At 42.6% G+C, this 20,661-nt stretch overlaps 1 protein-coding gene across 4 annotated transcripts in view; it reads right to left on the bottom strand.

The window, feature by feature from the left end:
- The window catches only part of LOC128685076 (leucine-rich repeat neuronal protein 2), a 472,917-nt gene that overhangs the window by 436,949 nt on the left and 15,307 nt on the right, over positions 1–20,661 (bottom strand). The gene's annotated exons all lie outside the window — the stretch shown is intronic.

The raw sequence follows: 20,661 nt of genomic DNA, 5'->3' as shown, positions 1-20,661 counted from the left end.
GACGTCAGAATCTTGTCCAGTTTTTTTAGGAATACTGATTTCCTTGCCCTGAGGGCAGGAGATGACGTAACAGTAAACCCTTGAGTAGTAAGAGTAGTGATGGCTTCTGTAGTGAGTAGCTTCTCTGCTTCAGCATCATCGTGACACACAACAATGAATGCTTCTTTCAGTGACAATATGGTGTTGAATTTTACTTCCAGTGCTCCCTGAACAACAGTTGCAAGAGCAATCTTCGTTGAATCATCAACGGTACCATTTCTTGGTTTGATCTTTACACGATTTGCGTAGCTCATCGTGTAAGTCAAGGCGATGACAACGCTGGTAAAGGTTTGTCCCAAAACAAGCAAAATAGTGCCAATGGTGACACTTTACAAATTGCTTGTGCTCTTTTGCAATATTGCCCAGTGTTGATGGCCCCGTTCAGGGCAGGAGAAATACCAGAGATAAAACAGACGTAGAAATTGTTTACGACTTACACAGAGTCAATAAAGCATTTAAATTACTCAGAACGCCTTTAAGTCCTAAATATGTAGTCACTGTAGAGGAGGAGAGAGAGTTACATGATAATATATACCTGAAAAGTACTTTAGGGTCTTGTCCCAAACCTGTAATCTGCCATAACAACACACAAATAGCCCGCACGACGTTTCGGTACGTACGTTGCGGGTTATTAGTGCATTGTTCCAGTCACGGTATTGTGCCTTTTTGTTATCTGCCATAACAACATACTGGAGTGAGAGAAATGGAAGTCAAAAATAAACCCAATGAAAAGCAGGGGTGCGACGGACACAATAAAGAAACACTGTATCAACGTCCGTGGCCCCAGACTATTCAACATCTTACCAGAAGATAACAGAAATACTGCTGGGACAAAAGAAAACTGGACAAATATCTTCACCAGGTGTTAGATCAACTAGGCTGTGATGGATGTGGGTCAGCGGGACACTAGCAGCAACAGCCTGGATGACCAGGCAAGCATCAAAAGCTTGCTTGATCAAGGCATCATCCAGGAGGCCTGATCCGGAACTTTGCCGCGGGGTGGGGGGCAGTGACCCCCAGAACGGTCTACAGGTAGAGCAACTTTTCATCCAGTTCATTCTCTGTGAGTGAAAAGTACTTGTTAATTTCCTGTGTCTCATTTATAGTTGTCATGTACGTCATTTGGGTCCTCTTAGTCCCCCAAGTCCCCTCAGTCCCCTAAGTCCTCTCATCTATGTTCCCTAAGTCCTCTCATCTATGTTCCCTAAGTCCTCTCATCTATGTTCCCTAAGTCCTCTCATCTATGTTCCCTAAGTCCTCTCATCTATGTTCCCTAAGTCCTCTCATCTATGTTCCCTAAGTCCTCTCATCTATGTTCCCTAAGTCCTCTCATCTATGTTCCCTAAGTCCTCTCATCTATGTTCCCTAAGTCCTCTCATCTATGTTCCCTAAGTCCTCTCATCTATGTTCCCTAAGCCCTCTCATCTATGTTCCCTAAGTCCTCTCATCTATGTTCCCTAAGTCCTCTCATCTATGTTCCCTAAGTCCTCTCATCTATGTTCCCTAAGTCCTCTCATCTATGTTCCCTAAGTCCTCTCATCTATGTTCCCTAAGTCCTCTCATCTATGTTCCCTAAGCCCTCTCATCTATGTTCCCTAAGTCCTCTCATCTATGTTCCCTAAGCCCTCTCATCTATGTTCCCTAAGCCCTCTCATCTATGTTCCCTAAGTCCTCTCATCTATGTTCCCTAAGCCCTCTCATCTATGTCACCTGGATCCTTTCATCTGTCACCCGGATCCTTTCATCTGTGTCACCTGGATCTTCTCATTTGTGTCACCTGGATCCTAACATCTATATCACCTTGATCCTATCATCTGTCACCTGGCTCCTCTCATCTCAAAAAAAAAAAAGTCTGTCACTTCATTTTATCCGATTTCCTGAGTATTTGGTATGTCCTGATTATGTCACCCCTAATCCCCTTCCACTGGTGTTGCTCCGTTGACCACTCCTTCCCTCACTGCTGCTCCTCCACTGGCACTCCACCAACCTCCTCCCCACTCCACAATATACCCCTCTTCATGTACGACATCTACCCCCTGCCCACCAAACACTCACTGCAATTAACAAAGTACCCAGCGGCTTCAGGACTACACCCCCATAATTAATTTTACACCCTGCCCCTCCTCCACTACGAGTAAGGTTAGAACCGGCCAAGAGAGCCCTGTTAAGGTGTCACATAAATGGACAGTAAATTTCGGGTTACTAATAGGTCCAGTTGTAGGTTGGCGTCAAAGGTAGCCGCCGCCGCCGCGTTGTGTATTGTGAGGCGGCCCGCCTGCAGCGCCAGCAGTGCCAGCAGTAAACACTATCATCCCTCACTCTTAAGATTGTCTTACTACGCACGTAGCAAGATCAAGCAGGTTGTGATGGATGTGTGGGGCAGCGGGCCGCCAGCAGCAACAGCTTGGTTGACCAGGTTAGCAACAGGTTGATGGCTACCATCAAGGTAAATGACACTGCTGAGTTGCAAAACGTACACATTACTTTTACTGCTCGTGTACACTCAATCAAGCATCTGAACTACTGGAAATGCTTGAAACCCCTTAAACTGTATTCCTTGGAATGTAGGCGATAAAGGAGATTAATAGTATACACCTGGAAAATCCTGGGACTCAACCTGGACACCAAAATCATTCTTTATGACAAGAGACTCAGAAGACGGTGCAAAATGCGTCCACTAAAAGCAGGGGGGCAAGGAGTACACTAAGAGAGAGGTCGATGAGTGTCAGAGGTCCCCGACTCTTCAACGCCCTCCCTCCATGCATACCGGGAATTACCAACATCACTCAGGTATACACTAGGTATGATGACTGGTAGTGTAAAGTGGATCTATGTCTACCACCCTTGTGGAGTGCCGCTCAAAAAAAATCATATTAGATCACAAAAAAATAATCTTAGCTTACAAAAAAAATCATTGTATCTCACAAAAAATTGTAGCTCACAAAAAATTGTTGTAGCTCACAAAAAATTGTTGTAGCTCACAAAAAAAAATCGTCGTACCTCACAAAAAATCGATGCAGGTCGTCGAAGTTCACAACGAATCGTTTTGGATCACAAAAAAATGTCGTAGCTCAGAAAAAAAAACCACAGCTCAGAGAGGAAAAAAAAATCGTCGTAGTTAACAGGGGAAAAAAAAGTTCGCAGCTCACAATAGAAAAGAAAAACATTCCATATTTCACCATAAAAAAAAATCGTGGTAACCCAAAGACAAATTACCTCCAACATACCAGGGGAAAAAACAACAACAAGCATTTTTAGCAAGGTTTCTGCAGCAATGTTCTCTGGCAGGGAAAGAAAACCCCAGCGACAGTCACACTGAATGCAATACTTCCACCACAGCATTTATTCCACAATTTTTCCATGGCAATTTTTTTTTGGCAAAGGGTTCTCGAACCGCAGAAAAGATAATCCCGAACACAGGTTGAATTGTTGAAGGAAGTATTATATTCTTCTTGATGGAAAAAAGCAACGGAGTTAAATGTTTTTTGTGTCTTTTATGTGAAGTGTTTTATGTGAATGAGTGGTAGTATTGTGTTGTGGTCAGGTGTGGTTACCTATGTATGGAGCCTGGACGCCATGCTTGTCACAATGACCAAACCATTATTACAAAAATATTGAGGCTGTGGAAGTCAAGAAAAGCAACGTAAGTGTGGTCTACACTGACTGAGCGAAGATGTTTAAGAATCTTGGATAACGGAAGGACGTTTCCGGGAGGGGGGTCGACGCCCCCCGCGCCCCAGTTATGGACCGGGCTTCCTGGTGGATCACAAGAACTCGTAGTCCAATGAACGAATCACAGTCCGGCTGGTCAGGGACTGATTTGAGGAGCTTGTCAAGTACCCTACTGAAAACAGCCAGAAGTAATTCCTCTTATGTAAGGAGGGAAGGAGATGAAGAACCGGGGACCTCTGACATTCATAACGTTCTCTCTCCATACACTACTCGCGTCGGTGAAGATACTCTGCACCGTCTTCAGTGTCTCTCTTCTTTTATCAGGAGTGATTTTAGTGCGCAGACACCAGTCCCTCCAGGATTTTTCAGGTCCAAATTATGATGTACTTTTCTCGCCTACGTTCCAAGGAATACAGCTGAAGAGACTTCATGCACTTCCAGTAATTCAGATGTTTGACTGAATATATACGGGTAGGGAAAATTCTATAAGTTGTCTAACTCAGCAATCTTGCCTGCTTTGAAGAGGGTCATTACCGAACAGTAATATTTCAGCCAGTCTCTTGTCTTGATAGTTCTGGTTATCCAGTCTATCATCTTCCTTGCAGTAGTAATAGCAACATTAATGTGATCCTTGAATATGCGATCTTTTGGCATCACTTCTGAATCTGGTACATTAAACTTTCGCTTCACTAAATAGCTTGAGTTTGTCCTGTACTCTGTTTCATTCTTTATTTCTTCCATTCTTCCACAGCGGCTCACCTGAAACTTGTCCTCACTGAACATCATATTGTTGTCTGAGGTTCTCTGGAAGACCTGATTTATATCCACTTCAAGATTCACTATCTCTTCGATGGCTGTCATTCCCATAGAGATTCTGGTGTCATCAGCAAAGAATGTTACAGTAATGTGGTTTACGTCCTAGTCAATGTTGAATAAAATAATCAGAAACATGAGTGGGGCGAGTACTGCGCCTTGAGGGACAGAACCTAGCAGCCTCCGACTTAACTCTATATATACTAATGCTCTCTGGGTTCTATTTGTTAAAAGTTAAATATCAATCTGCCCACTTTACCGCTTATTCCATTTCAACAAATTTAGTGTGCTGTCACTGGTGTGACAGCAGTGAGATGGGCAGGAATATGCTGGCAGGCATACGAGGTGACGCTCTGTAGGGATGGCGGGGCACTTAAATACACGTGGAAGGTGCCTGAGGGCCTTGTCCCCAATCTGCCTACTGCGATGACATACTGAAGTGAGAGATAAGGAAGTGATAAATAAACCCAGTGAAAAGCAAGGTCGCTGTGGGCACAATAAGGGAACATTATATCAATATTCGTGGTCCCAGATTATTCAAAATCTTACCAGAAGCTATCAGAAACACTGCTGGGACAAGTGCAGAAGTCTTCAAGAGAAAACTGAACAAGTGTCTCTACCAAGTTCCAGATCAACCAGAATGTCATGGATACGTAGTCCAGCGGACCACCAGTAGCACTAGCATGGTTGACCAGGCAACAACCAGACAAGCCAGATCCATTATCACACTGATATTACACATTTAACCACTTCAGCTGCTATTTAAACTAACTGAAGTACAGTAGCTAACTTAAGATATTTGTTCTTGTCTACGTCACTAGCGCTCCAGGGATGGCACACCACATCTTGCTATATATATAGTCCACTATATTTCAAATACACTGTAGACACTGTGGCCCGTTCTCAACATTGTTGTATTAATATATATCTGGATACACCCTCCACGGTAGCCCAGTGGTGAGAGGCGTGACTCTCACTGCTGGGGTCCGGGGTTCGATCCCCGGGCAGCCGGGCGGCAGCCCCCCCATGTATTATATCTGATACATACACTGTGTCTTTCTATCTATATACTGTATTGATAATCCAACCACTAACTATGTACTGATAATTCCAACCACTCACTATGTACTGATAATTCCAACCACTCACTATGTATTGATAATTCAACCACTCACTATGTATCGCCAAGCCAGACACATGACGTGGACACTAGTGAGCCTAATCGCCACTATTTGCCCTCAGGAATCGTTTTTTACCTACTAAATTTTCTCACTTTTCAAACACTTGCGTTGTCTTACTGATTCAACTGACTGACTTGCTCTGTCATAATCACCACACTACCAGTCATAACCACCACACCACCAGTCATCACCACCACACCACCAGTCATCACCACCACACTACCAGTCACCACCACAACAATACCATGGGGAAGGGTGTGGTCATAATTCCTCTACCCAATTTATTATCCTCATTAGCGAAAATTTTGGAAAATAATTACGTAGCCTCTCCTGCAGTACCCCTCACACCCCCGCCCCACTCGCCAGTTTATATTAATTACCAATACTCATTAAGCTGGCTCCCGGAAACACAACCGGCCACCCCCTTCCCCCTCCTCCTCCCCCTAGTTCAATCCGCTAATCCGGCCGGTCCTGAGCTGGAACTACGGCCGCGTTCAATAATAAATATGCTAATGACAAGTGAAACGTGACTTCATTATCCGGGAGAAATAACTAAATTTTTTGGAAGGATTTATCATGGAATTCTGTGACGAGTTCGTGATTGTCTCTCTTTCTCTTTCTCTCTCCCTTTCTCAAACTCCTCTACTCTTCCCACACTCTTCTACCTTTCCTTTCCCACGTTCAAGGATCACAACAATGTTGTCTTTGATACTGCAAGGAAAATGATATGTTGGGTAACTAGAACTCTCAAGAGATGCTGAGCCAATGATGATACTCTTTAATAAAGTCTCTTGTTCTCTCCGGGCTGAAATACTGCTGTATACTGACGGCCTCCTTCAAAGCAGGCGAGATTGCTGACCTGGAAAACGTACAGAAAACTTTCACTGTTCGCATACACTCAATCAAGCATCCGAACTACTGGGAACGCTTGAAGTCCCTTCAACTGTATTCCTTGGAATGTAGCTGAGGAAGGTACATAATAATTTGCACCTGGAAAATCCTGGAGGGACTGGTCTAAAACCTGAACACTGAACTCACTCCGAATGACAACAAGGGACTTGGCAGACTATGCAAAATACCTCCATTAAGAAGCAGGAGCGCGACAAGTAAACTAGGAAAGAGGTCGACGAGTGTCTGGGGTCCCCGACTCTTCAACGCCCTCCCTCCATGCATCAGGAGAATTGCCAAAAAATTTTTGGCTGCCACGGTGGCCCGTGACCTGCATAAGCTCTCTCTTCACACGTTGAATGTCCGGGTCAATTCCCGGCGAGGGTGGAAACATTGCTCTCTTTTCCTTACACTGGTTGTCTATGTTTCCCCATCAGTGAAATGGGTACCTGTGGTGTTAGAAGACTGATGGGGGTCGCATCCTGGGATACAACAGACCTAATTTGCCCGAAATGCTCTGCATAACAAGCGGCTTTCTATACAGTAGTATGTCACTGATGTCAGCTTAGGCCTGTATACCTTGTACATTTACTTGTAGAAATAAAGATATTATTATTATTATTATTATTATTATTATTATTATTATTATTATTAATCAAATTAGTACCTGACCGGTCGGGCTGTGGTTCGTAAGCTGGTCTGCATGTTGCCAGCAGCTACAGCCTGGATGATCAGGCCTGCATCCTACAGGAGGCCTGGTCTGGGACCGGGCTGCGGGGGCGTTGACCCCCCAGTAACGCCCCTCAGGTATCCTTCAACAAGACCACTACTATAAAGCAGTATTAATCTGGGTTGTTCAAGTCATGTTTTTCCACAATAAGAGTAAATTAGCGCCTTATCACTCTTTACAAGACTTTTATATTGAGTGATGTTGGTGCTACTGGTCGAGTCCAGTTTTATAGTTATAATGTTAGTGCTGCTGCTGTCTTCTTGGTGAAGAGATGTTACATCTGCGCACTTTAAGGACTCTCTCTCCCTTACCGAATTTTTAGGAATTAGGTCCAGATGCTGCGTGAATAGGCATACATATCTATTTTTCGAAGTTTGAAGGATTTGTGCTAATGTTGGATATATCTGGAGGATGGGCAGAGGTAATTATCTGGGGTATTTGTGTGTGGGCCCCTGAGTATGACACTGGGAGAGTGGTCTTAAATGTGTAAGCTTGGGTGTGCGGTCCTGGGAGAGTGGGTGGCCCTGGGTGTGTGATCCATCTTCGTGTTGTGTGGCCACAATAAAGACCGAAGAAACATTTCTCTCCGCCACGCCCTACACTCGCTATTTGTTAACATTATGTCACAGCACTGCCAGAACACCACTGGTATCATCCACCCACCAACAACCACCCACCAACAACAACCCACCAACAACCACCCACCACACAAACTTCCTTCTATACCCAACATTTACATATCCATGGACAATATCCACCAATCTACACACACACACACATACACACACACACACACACACACACACACACACACACACACACACACATACACAACTGAAAGCTGAAGACTCAGACGAGTCACAGGGACGTTAGGAAGTATTTCTTCAGTCATAGAGTTGTCAGCAAGTGGAATAGCCTAGCAAGTGAAGTAGTGGAGGCAGGAACCATACATAGTTTTAAGAAGAGGTATGACAAAGCTCAGGAAGCAGATAGAGAGAGGACCCAGTAGCGATCAGTGAAGAGGCGGGGCCAGGAGCTGAGTCTCGACCCCTGCAACCACAATTAGGTGAGTACAATTAGATGAGTACACACATACACACACACGGCACTAAACACCATGCTCAATCAGAGAAACCATTGACTTCATTTCAATAAACAAACCGTCTACAAGTGCTTAAAACCTCTTTACTTAAGTCCTTCGTGTGAATACCCAAGAGTTGGCGAGGAGCAGCAAGCAAGGGAAGGTGACGCGAGAATGAAAGGAGAGAGAGAGAGAGAGAGAGAGAGAGAGAGAGAGAGAGAGAGAGAGAGAGAGAGAGAGAGAGAGAGAGAGAGAGCCTGATGAACTCATTCCACCTCTAAATCGACAGGATGGGACCACCTCTACTAGTAGTCAAGAGAAGGCGGACCTCTTTGCTCAACACTTTGCTACCAAAATGCAAGTTCCTGATCCAGCAAGGGACCCTCCTTGGCTAGCTGCAAGAACTGTGTCAAAACTGTCAGTGGTGACAATAAGGCAGGAGGAGGTGCATTTCCTTCTTAAATCGCTTGACCAAGAAAAGGTTGTGGGCCCTGACAAGTTGAGCCCAAGACTGCCGAGAAGATGTGCAGACCAGCTAGCAGCACCTCTAACTCGCATCTTTCAGCACTGCCTAGTACAGTGTAAATGGCCCTCTCTATGGAAAGAGGCAAATGTTGTCCCTGTTCACAAAAAGAAGAGCAGAGCAGAAATCAGCAACTACAGACCAGTGCCACTCCTGTCAATCACTGGTAAGATCCTTGAGACAATAATCTCAAGACAAATGACAAAGTTTTTTGACTATCACTCACTACTTTGTGATCGTCAATATGGCCTTAGGAAAGGTTACTCTGCTGCTGATCTGTTGTTAAACCTCTCCACTAAGTGGAGGATGAATGGGAGGGTGTTGGCACTTGGAGAAGAAGTTGATATCCTTGGGGGTGAAATTTGACTCCAAACTAACCATGAAGAACCATGTTGTAAATCTTGCAAACAAGGCAGCCAGGAAGTTTACAGCACTTCGCCGTATCTCGCATCTGCTTGACAGTAGAGGTTGCAAGATTCTGTACGAGGCACAAGTACGCTCACACCATGAGTATGCTCCACTTTCTTGGTTTGCCTGCCCCCCCCCCTCTCATATGCGACTGCTTGACAGAGTAGAGAACAGAGCAAGATGTAGGTAACAGCTCTTAGCTTGCCAATAAAGTTAGGAATCCTTAACCTGTAAATAGTTAGTCAATAAAGCTAGGGATCCTTAACCTTGTCAAACCCTGTGTAAAAAAAAGAGAGGGAGGGAGGGAGAGAGAGAGAGAGAGAGAGAGAGAGAGAGAGAGAGAGAGCGGGGAGGGATCATGAGAAGAGGAAAGTTGAAGTGGAGATGTAAGAGGGAAGCTTAGAAACAAGTCAAGTGAGGTGAGAGTAATGAAGAAGAGACTGAGTGAAAATAACAAGAGTGAATGTATACAATATAAACAAAGAATGAGTACAAGTAACAACGTCAACGTACAAAATAGTAAACAATACACTAACTAAAAAATTCAATCAGGAAAACTTTATTTTCGATGTATAAACCCAAAAGGTTAGCAACCCAGGATAACCCAGTAAAGACGTCGTCACCAGACTGGCTTATTTCCAATGGGGGTCTTTAATCCTGTCCTCACAGGATGCGACCCACCCCAGTCGTTTAACACCCGCTTCTAGGTGAACACGGGGCTCTAGGTGTCGGGAAAGATGCCCAACGTTTCCACTCTTCCGAGACTCGAAACATCGGTCCCCCTCAGAATGTGATCAAAGGCTGCAACCAGATGAGTCACGAGCACACTCAGTAATTTCACGAATGAAGCACTGAGTCAGTGTCATTTGTGCCACACACACCACCACACAACACAGACCAGGTGTGCCACACAACACAGACCAGGTGTGCCACACAACACAGACCAGGTGTGCCACACACCACCACACAACACAGACCAGGTGTGCCACACAACACAGACCAGGTGTGCCACACACCACCACACAACACAGACCAGGTGTGCCACACAACACAGACCAGGTGTGCCACACACCACCACACAACACAGACCAGGTGTGCCACACACCACCACTCAACACAGACCAGGTGTGCCACACAACACAGACCAGGTGTGCCACACACCACCACACAACACAGACCAGGTGTGCCACACACCACCACTCAACACAGACCAGGTGTGCCACACAACACAGACCAGGTGTGCCACACACCACCACACAACACAGACTAGGTGTGCCACGTACAACCACACAACACAGACCAGGTGTGCCACATACCACCACACAGACCAGGTGTACAGACCAGGTGTGCAGATCAGTGTGCCACACAACACCACTCAACACAGACCAGGTGTGCCACACAACACAGACCAGGTGTGCCACACACCACCACACAACACAGACTAGGTGTGTGCCACATACCACCACACAATACACACCACCACACATCACACAGACCAGGTCACACACACCACAACACAACATGTGTGCATACACACCACCACACAATACAGACCAGCTGTGTCACACAACACAAACCAGGTGTGCCACACACACACCACCACACAACACAGACCAGGTGTGTCACACACACCACCACACAACATAGATCAGGTGTGCCACATACACACCACCACACAACACAGACCAGGTGTGCCACACACCACTATACAACACAGACCAGGTGTGTCACACACACACCACCACACAACACAGACCAGGTGTGCCACACACACACACCACCACACAACACAGACCAGGTGTGTCACACACACACCACCACACAACACAGACCAGGTGTGCCACACACACACCACCACACAACACAGACCAGGTGTGTCACACACACACACCACCACACAACACAGACCAGGTGTGTCACACACACCACCACACAACATAGATCAGGTGTGCCACATACACACCACCACACAACACAGACCAGGTGTGCCACACACCACTATACAACACAGACCAGGTGTGCCACACACACACCACCACACAACACAGACCAGGTGTGCCACACACACACCACCACACAACACAGACCAGGTGTGCCACACACACACCACCACACAACACAGACCAGGTGTGCCACACACACCACCACACAACACAGACCAGGTGTGCCACACACACCACCACACAACACAGACCAGGTGTGCCACACACACCACCACACAACACAGACCAGGTGTGTCACACACACACCACCACACAACACAGACCAGGTGTGCCACACACACCACCACACAACACAGACCAGGTGTGCCACACACACCACCACACAACACAGACCAGGTTACCTGGTCAACAGTGGACTATCGTAATCAGGTTTAGCTGCCAATGCAACGAATCCAACACATACACACATACATTCATGCATATATAAAAGTTGATTTGCATATATTAATTTATAAATAAACCACATGTAGATGAAATGCATCTACATAAAATTTTGCCATATATATATATATATATATATATATATATATATATATATATATATATATATATATATATATATATATATATATATATATATATATACAAACACACACACGCACACACACATCCATTAAGGTAATATTATGATTATATATAAACGAGAATAAGTGAAGATGGGAGGTGGTGCAGGAGACGGCAGGTGGCGCCACCACAATACAGCGGACACTGGCAGTACTAACAACCATAATACGCAACTCGGCCTAGATTTCACTTTGTAAAGAACATACATGTATTTGATTCACTGTGTTGCAACCAAATATTCCAGACAGGAATGTTGCATAACATTAATAGTATTTTTAACTATTCGTTCAACAAATAACAACTCCAGTTATATTATGCATCACATCGAAAATAATTACATCGTTGTAAGGTCCGCTTGACTGTGTTATCGTAAGTTAATTCTACATAATGTATTTTACAAGACCAGTGTGTTGACAATGGTATAAAATACCGACACGTTATTGATTAAGACACATGTGCAAGCAATAAAGATACCAAACTGTGTTGCACATGTGTCTTAATCAAGACCAGTTTAAAAACTTTTACTTAAGTACGAAATTTCAATTAATAACTTGCTGTCCTGCACTGCACATGAGTGCAACGATGCGAGTAAAGCCGAGTGAGGGTCACGCTGAACGTTCAGGTCAAGCTGAACTTTCAGTTGCAATTACAACCATTCTTACCGCAAAGATTTTTAATAGCCACGAAGCGAGTAATAATGACAAGAAATTATAGGAATGTATGACCGCCTGGGAGTCGGGTGTGACCTAAAACAAAGCCAGTGGCTGACACATCACAGCTGCAAATATTACTGCCAACACCTGCCCTCTCCCCTCAGCACACCAAATAATACAATATTACACACATTTGCAAACATACGAGGTCTTAAAATTAAGTAACAGTAAAATACCCTTTATTAGTGGAGTCCTCACAGAGTCCAATGAAATGCTTGCAGTTCTCACTGACACCCATATTAATTAAAGACTGTACTGACCATGAAATATGGACACCTGGGTACAATATATGAAGATGTGACCGAAAAAATAAGCAGACTACAAGAGGGGGAGTTTGTAAGTTAGAGTTGCTAATTTGTGTTCGGCTTCCTAACCTAACAGTTCTTGTGCATAAACCTGTAGCTAGAATTATATATATATATATATATATATATATATATATATATATATATATATATATATATATATATATATACTTTTAATGATGATGTAGGTAGGTAGTCAGTGATCCGTGAAAGACGGCTTATATTCTACACAAAAGTTTGTCTAATGTATCTTAAATTCTTCTCAAATTTATTAATTATAAATTAATCCAATTTATATAAACCAAAAGAAATATTCATATTTTCAAAACTGAAACATGATTCAATTATATTCGTGTCGACCATGGACTTGCTTGATATAATTTTCTCAGTCTTTGGAAAATCAATTGGTTGGTTAAAATCTCTCACATGAATAAACAGAACATTAGAATTTTGTCCAGTTCTAATGCTACATTTATGTTGTTTTAACCTTAGTTCAAGACTTTTACCAGTTTGACTGTAATAAACTTTAAAACATTTCTGACAGAGAATCTTATAGACATCCGTCAGCATTTTGGGGGGAATTTTGTTTTATCAAAAGTGTTTTTTACTGTATCAAGATTTTTAAATAAATCTTTGATATTAAAATTCTTCAGCAGAGATGACATATCAACTCAAGAATTTAAATATCGAAGTTGTATTTAAAAATCTTGATACAGTTAAAAAACTTTTGATAAATCCCCCCCAAAATGCTGACGGATGTGTCTATAAGATTCCTTCTCAAATATATGATAAAGTTTAATACGGTCAAACTGGTAAAAGTCTTGAACTAAGATTAAAATAATTTCACTATTTTTTCACAGTGGTTTTTTTGCATATTGTGATATCATCTGTATCTTATTGCATATAATGTATATAATATATATATATGTATATATATATATGTATATAATATATATATATATGTATGTATATAATATATATGCAATAAGATCACAGTAAACAGGTGATTTCAGAATATGCAAAACAACCACTCTGAAAGAATAGAGAAATTCCAAGCGCTTTCGTGACTACTCACATTATCAAGGAACTATAATGTGAGTAGTCACGAAAGCGCTTGGAATTTCTCTATTCTTTCAGAGTGGTTGTTTTGCATATATATATATATATATATATATATATATATATATATATATATATATATATATATATATGTCGTGCCGAATAGGTAAAACTTGCGATTTTGGCTTATAGAGCAACGCTCTTCTTGCTGAATAAGGCAAGCGAAAATTTGTGTATGCAATAATTTCGCAAAAGTCATTCTGAACCTAACGAAAAAAAAATTCATTGTTTATTATTAAATTATTGTAAACTTATCTAAAATATATTTAGGCGGATTAGGCTAAATTAAACTGCGCTTGTTATAAGAAGGTTAGGTAAGTTTTCTAAGGTTCTTTTGGTACAAAATTATTAATTGTTACATTAACATATATGAAAAAATATATCTTTAAACGCATAAGAGAAAATTTTAGGACTTAATTTTAAATGAGTTCTTGCTAATTGACCAGTTTCACCTATTCGGCACGACATATATATATATATATATGTGTGTGTGTGTGTGTGTGTGTGTGTGTGTGTGTGTGTGTGTGTGTGTGTGTGTGTGTGTGTGTGTGTGTGTGTTTGTGTGTATATATGTGTGTGTGTGTGTGTGTGTGTGTGTGTGTGTGTGTGTGTGTGTGTGTGTGTGTGTGTGTGTGTGTGTGTGTGTGTGTGTGTGTGCGTGCGTGCGTGCGTGCGTGCGTGCGTGCGTGCGTGTGCGTGTGCGTGTGCGCGCTTTAAAGTGTTGGACTGGTAAGCTAGTGGAAGGCCTCGGTCAGATGACCACAAGCTCAAGCTGCGGGTCATCAAAAAAATGCTGACTTATTCGCGAACGAAAAGAAACGCTGGTTACTGAACTCAAAATGATCAGCATTTATTAAAAAAAAAAAAAAGATAGATTTTATTAAAAGCTTTATGGTGTGTCTCCTGGGCTCTCATGGTGTCAGTATGAACACATTGTTTTCCATTTCTCATATGCAAAATCCAGAGCAAGAAACATTGTCAGAACTGAGGCCTTAAAGAAGACCTAGGAGTGATAATGTCAGACGATCTTACATTTAACGATCACAAAAGAGTGTTGCTCTCACATCTGCAAGGAAAATAATAGACTGGATAACTAAAAACCTTTCCAGCATGTCACCTATTCTCCTTATTGCTATACACTAAGAGCTCCATTTAAGTCAGGCGAAATCGCGGATGTGGAGAAAGTAGAGAGAACCGCCGCTGTCAGTATAAAGTCAGCCAAATACGTAATTTATGAGAGCCTAGGAAGCCTCTCTTTGTAATGCAGAAACAAATATAGAGGTATTCCAGCGGAAACTGAATCATTGCCTTCAGAGTGTGCCAGATCAGTCAAGCTATGATGGATATGTGGGCCGGAGGGCCGCCAACAGCAACAGCCTGATGCCCCTCAACTTGGAGCCCTGGCAGTAAGAATAAGAAAACTCTCGAAACAAGTCACAGATTTTTTTTGTAACAAACTGCAGATGAGAAAGATGTATAATAATTTACACCTGAAAATTTGTGGAGGGATCAGTCCCTACGAAAGCAAGTTGCTCGACATATTACAGAATACATCCAATAAAAAAGCAGAAGTACGCCGAGGATACTACAAGATAATAAATGTAATGGGGCCAAGACTCTTCACCGCCCTTCTTCCTACAAAAGGGGGATTGTGAAGACACCCATAGCTGTCTTCAAGAGGAAATTTGACAAGTTCCTCAAGTCAGTTCCTGATGAGCTTTGCTGCAGTACATACGTTATACTACATGCACCTAGCACCAAAAACCTGGTTAATCAAGCCATCAAATAGTAGGTTTGGTGGTTGCTGTGACCCCTGGAATCATCTTCAGGTAACCATCAAGAACCCTGACCTTTAATGGATCAAACCTTATTATCTCCGCTTCCCAGGTTCTGTACACCCATGTGAGTTCACCATTTCCCATAATAATAATAATAATAAAAATAATGATAATAATAATAATAATAATGACAATAATAATAATAATCCTAGTCATGCCTTCCTAGTCCCCAGACACGGGATATTGGAACATTCTTCCTTCACGCCTCACTCTCAACCATCTCTCCCCAGCCGCACACACACCAGGCAGACGACACACACATGGGGAGAAACGACACACGCATGGAGGAGAGAGTGACACACAAGAAAAACGACATACACATGGGGAGAGACTACACACGCACTTGGGGAGAGATAAGACAGACGAGACCTAGTATTATCAAGTAGTAGTAGGTGCCTTCTGCAGTGTTCCTCCATTCTTACGTTCTTATGTTAGCCGATCTCGTTCCGGCCCGGGTCTTTTCCAGATGGTGACCCGGCGAGTATTATCAATATGGGAAAACGCTAACCCCACAGGGGTAAAACATCACCTAGAGGGATGGAAAGTAATTATACACATCTGCTCCGAGGTAGAGTCATCTTATTAAATGGAAAAAATCCAATTGCATACTCTCTGGAGCTAATAGAGGAACAGTCTCACAACAAAATTATTAAAACACTGCAATAAATTCCTTTTAAATCAGCAAACAGCTCAACACACCAGACTTGGAAACACCCTAATGAAAGTTTATTTAGGTACAGGTACACATGCAGGTAGGTAGATACTTGACTGTCTACCCGCATCATCTTAGAAAAGGCCAGGTGTTGTAAAGTCTCCTTCTTTTATGCCTTCCTACTGTTCCTTCTTTAGTAATAATATTAGATTTATTTACGAAAAATCAGGAAAATTAAAACATGCCATTAATTAGAACCAGGTCCGGGGCGTAATGGTCTCGAGGACTGCAATCTGAGGTTCACACCTACGTGCACAGTAGTCTGGGACAGATTGAAAGATGATCATAACTAAGATTCACACCTGCGTGCACAGTAGTCTGGGACAGAGAAAGATGATCAATCATGAGGGTGACTTCAACAAACTAAATTTCAACAATAACATCAACTGAGACCAAATATATCTCAAGGTCGTTCTTAGACCAGGTCTCCCGGGTGGCGGCTTGATCAGTCACGCTACTGGTACTAGCACCACGTAAACACCCCATTAACGACCACTGAAAATGGAAACGCTTATATCTGAATCTAGAGGTATAATCTAGAGGTTTAATCTAGAGGTATAATCTAGAGGTATAATCTAGGGGTTTAATCTAGAGGTATAATCTAGAGGTATAATCTAGGGGTTTAATCTAGAGGTATAATCTAGAGATATAATCTAGGTTTAATCTAGAGGTATAATCTAGAGGTTTAATCTAGAGGTATAATCTTGAGGCATAATCTAGAGGTATAATCTAGAGGTATAATCTAGAGATTTAATCTAGAGGTTTAATCTAGAGGTATAATCTAGAGGTATAATCTAGAGGTATAATCTAGAGGTATAATCTAGAGGTATAATCTAGAGGTTTAATCTAGAGGTATAATCTAGAGGTATAATCTAGAGGTATAATCTAGAGGTATAATCTTGAGGCATAATCTAGAGGTATAATCTAGAGGTATAATCTAGAGGTATAATCTAGAGGTTTAATCTAGAGGTAATTGCTGTTGGGCCGAGGTTGTGTCGAAGCGATCACTCGTCCAGATACTGGCCTTTGACACGCAACGCAACAAAACACAGCGATCTGTATCGCCGTGTTTGTACGTACGGTGACGCCTGATCTTATCTTGCAGCAGCAGTAAAAAAAATGTATATTTAATGCATAAAATTATGTTTTATTAAATTTTCGCTGCATATAATTAAAGAGTTATTCGATTTTTAATATGTAAAAATGTCTTACCTGGAAGGTCAGCAGTTGTTTTTACTTAGTGATGTGTTGTGGTGTGATGTGATGTAATGTGATGTGATATGTGTGATGTGATGTGGTGAGATGTGGTGTGATGTGATGTAATGTGGTGTGCTGTAGTGTTGTGATGTAATGTGGTGTAATGTAATATGATATGATGTATTGTGGGATGATGAGGTGTGATGTGATGTGGTGTGATGTGATGTGATGCAGTATATGGCTCCAAACACGTAGGCTTTGATTTGTTTTCACATTAACAATATTCATTATTTCCCCTTTACGTTCTTCGCCCCTTCTCAAACCTTTCTCTTTCTCCCGTCCCCCGCCCCCTGTGTGTACATAACCGAGCCGGTGTGATGGAATGTGACAGTGAGGGAACATAGCTAGTTCTCGTTCCCACTGTGTAACTATCATGTAGAACTGAGTATTGTACAATGTTTGTCTGGAAACAGAAGTTTTCTGACGCGGGTCTTAATTAAGTCATATGACGACCCGCAGCTGGAGTTTTGGGTCATCTGGACCAGTACGGCTTCCGCTGGCGTACCGGTCCACCCCTTTAAATAAAACTTAATTCCCTGCCATCTTCCTGCTTTCGTCTCCCTCCACAAGTATGTATTCACCTATTTGTGGTTCCAGGGGTCGATTCACATCTCCTGGCCCCGCCTCTTCGCTGGTAGCTAATAGGTCCACTTTCTCCCTGTTACCAATTTTGTCTTAGATACTAGGCCTGTTGTATATGCGTGCATGTGTATATGTGTATGTGTGTGTATGTGTATGTGTGTGTGTGTGTGTGTGTGTGTGTGTGTGTGTGTGTGTGTGTGTGTGTGTGTGTGTGTGTGTGTGTGTGTGTGTGTGTGTGTGTGCGCGCGCGTGCGTGCCTGGCCTCATCGTAGGCAGGCAACAGTGGCCAGGTTGCCGTCTCCTCCGTCATTCCGTGTAATCCAGGTCTGGTGTAGCGGCTGATGCTACTAACCCTGATGAACAAGGCACATAAAACGTTCTTCCAAACTGTTATTACTGGCACAATGCCCCCACAACGAGGCCTCTGAAACACAGACGCATGCGGGCGCCCCACAACGTCAAACTTTGCTAGAACTCATTCCAAGCAAATGGGAATTGTTAGTTTTGTCTCAAACTCGAAATTATTTTATGGACCTCCCTGCGGTTGTTAGCTGTGTGTGTGTGTGTGTGTGTGTGTGTGTGTGTGTGTGTGTGTGTACTCACCCACTTGTGCTTGCGGGAGTAGAGAAATAGCTCCTGGCCCCGCATCTTAATCACCGGCGTTAATTCCTGACCTTTTGGGCCCTATCATACCTATTAACATACGTAGCGCATTCCACCTCATTAACCACCGTGAAATTGAAAAAGTATTTCCTAACATCTTCCTGCCCCATCTGAAATATGAGGCTGCTTCCGCGTCATCTTCCTCCTAGTCCTTCTTTCTTGCTTTAGTCTCCTCGTAACTTAATCTACCTCTGCACTCTCTTAAAATTTCAAACATGCTTGACAAGGTATGGGCTCAATGCTGGTGTTGCATACTCTCTGATATGCCAGATATATATATATATATATATATATATATATATATATATATATATATATATATATATATATATATATATATATATATATATATATATATATATATATATATATATATATATATATATATATATATATATATATGAAACTGTTAGTTCTTTGCTATGTACGAGTTATTTGTGTATTTTAGGGCGTTGTATATACGCCCTAAAATACACAAATAACTCGTACATAGGCAAGAACTAACAGTTCCATGGATCACTGTTGTCCGACCTTGCCAGGCCTGCTCACCTGCCTACTCTTTCTTCTCTTTACTCCTCTTCTTTATTTATTCTTTTCTCGTGTATATCTTTACTCTAATGCTTCTCTCTCCTATTTGTGGGTCATTTGTGTATTGTTTCAGTCAGGGTATTGTGCCTCTTTGTTCCTACTAAAGTATTCTTTGTTAAAGTGTGTGAAGGCTGTCCTGAGAGTGTTCAGCCTAGCATCTGATCGCTATTATACGCGGTAGCATCACTGGTGATGTGCTTATATGATGTCCCGTAGCTCGGTTGGTAGCGTACTCAGCTCGCACACTGAGGTCCAGGGCTCGATCCCCGGTACGAGTGGAAACGTTGGAGTGTGTTTCCTTAACACACCTGCCGTCCCTGTTCACCTAGAAGTAGGTACCTGGGTGTAGGCCGACTGGTGTGGGTCGCATCCAGGGGCCAAAACTACTTAATTTGCCGAAATGCTCTGCATAACCAGGGGCTTTCTATACAATAAGTCACTGATGTCAGTACCTGAGCAGCCGGGCTGTGGTTCATACGTCAGTTTGCGTGCGGCCAGCAGTAACAGCCTGGTTGATCAGACCCTGATCCACCACGAGGCCTGGTTTCAGACCGAGCCGCGGGGGCGTTGACCCCCGAAACCCTCTCCAGGTAAACTCCAGGTATGGTCTGTATACTTGTAGAAGTAAAAATTATTATTATTATTATTATTATTATTATTATTACTATGTTCGCTCATCTTTCCTCTGGAGTGATACTTGCATTTTCTCATCTCTCAGGTGTGCCCCCGTCACTGATTCCTCCTCCCTCCAAAATTTGCATGACCTTGCATTGATTTGGGTTGTACTCCATCAGCCACTTCTTTGATCACTCGTCCTTCCTCCTTGTTCTCCTCATCATTACGTTGTCAGTCTTCTCTAAGCAGGTTATTTACAGATCTGTTTGTCACTAGATAAAGCCCTCTGTATGGGCGAAATGTTGTCAATAAAGGATCACATTATATTGACTGCAGCGTCCATAAACTCCCTGCAGCTTTAGCAATC

The sequence above is a fragment of the Cherax quadricarinatus genome, chromosome 5 (assembly GCF_038502225.1).
Source record: "Cherax quadricarinatus isolate ZL_2023a chromosome 5, ASM3850222v1, whole genome shotgun sequence".
NCBI lineage: Eukaryota > Metazoa > Arthropoda > Malacostraca > Decapoda > Parastacidae > Cherax > Cherax quadricarinatus.
Note: the sequence above shows the minus strand (reverse complement) of the source record. Positions and strands in the feature narration are given on the sequence as shown.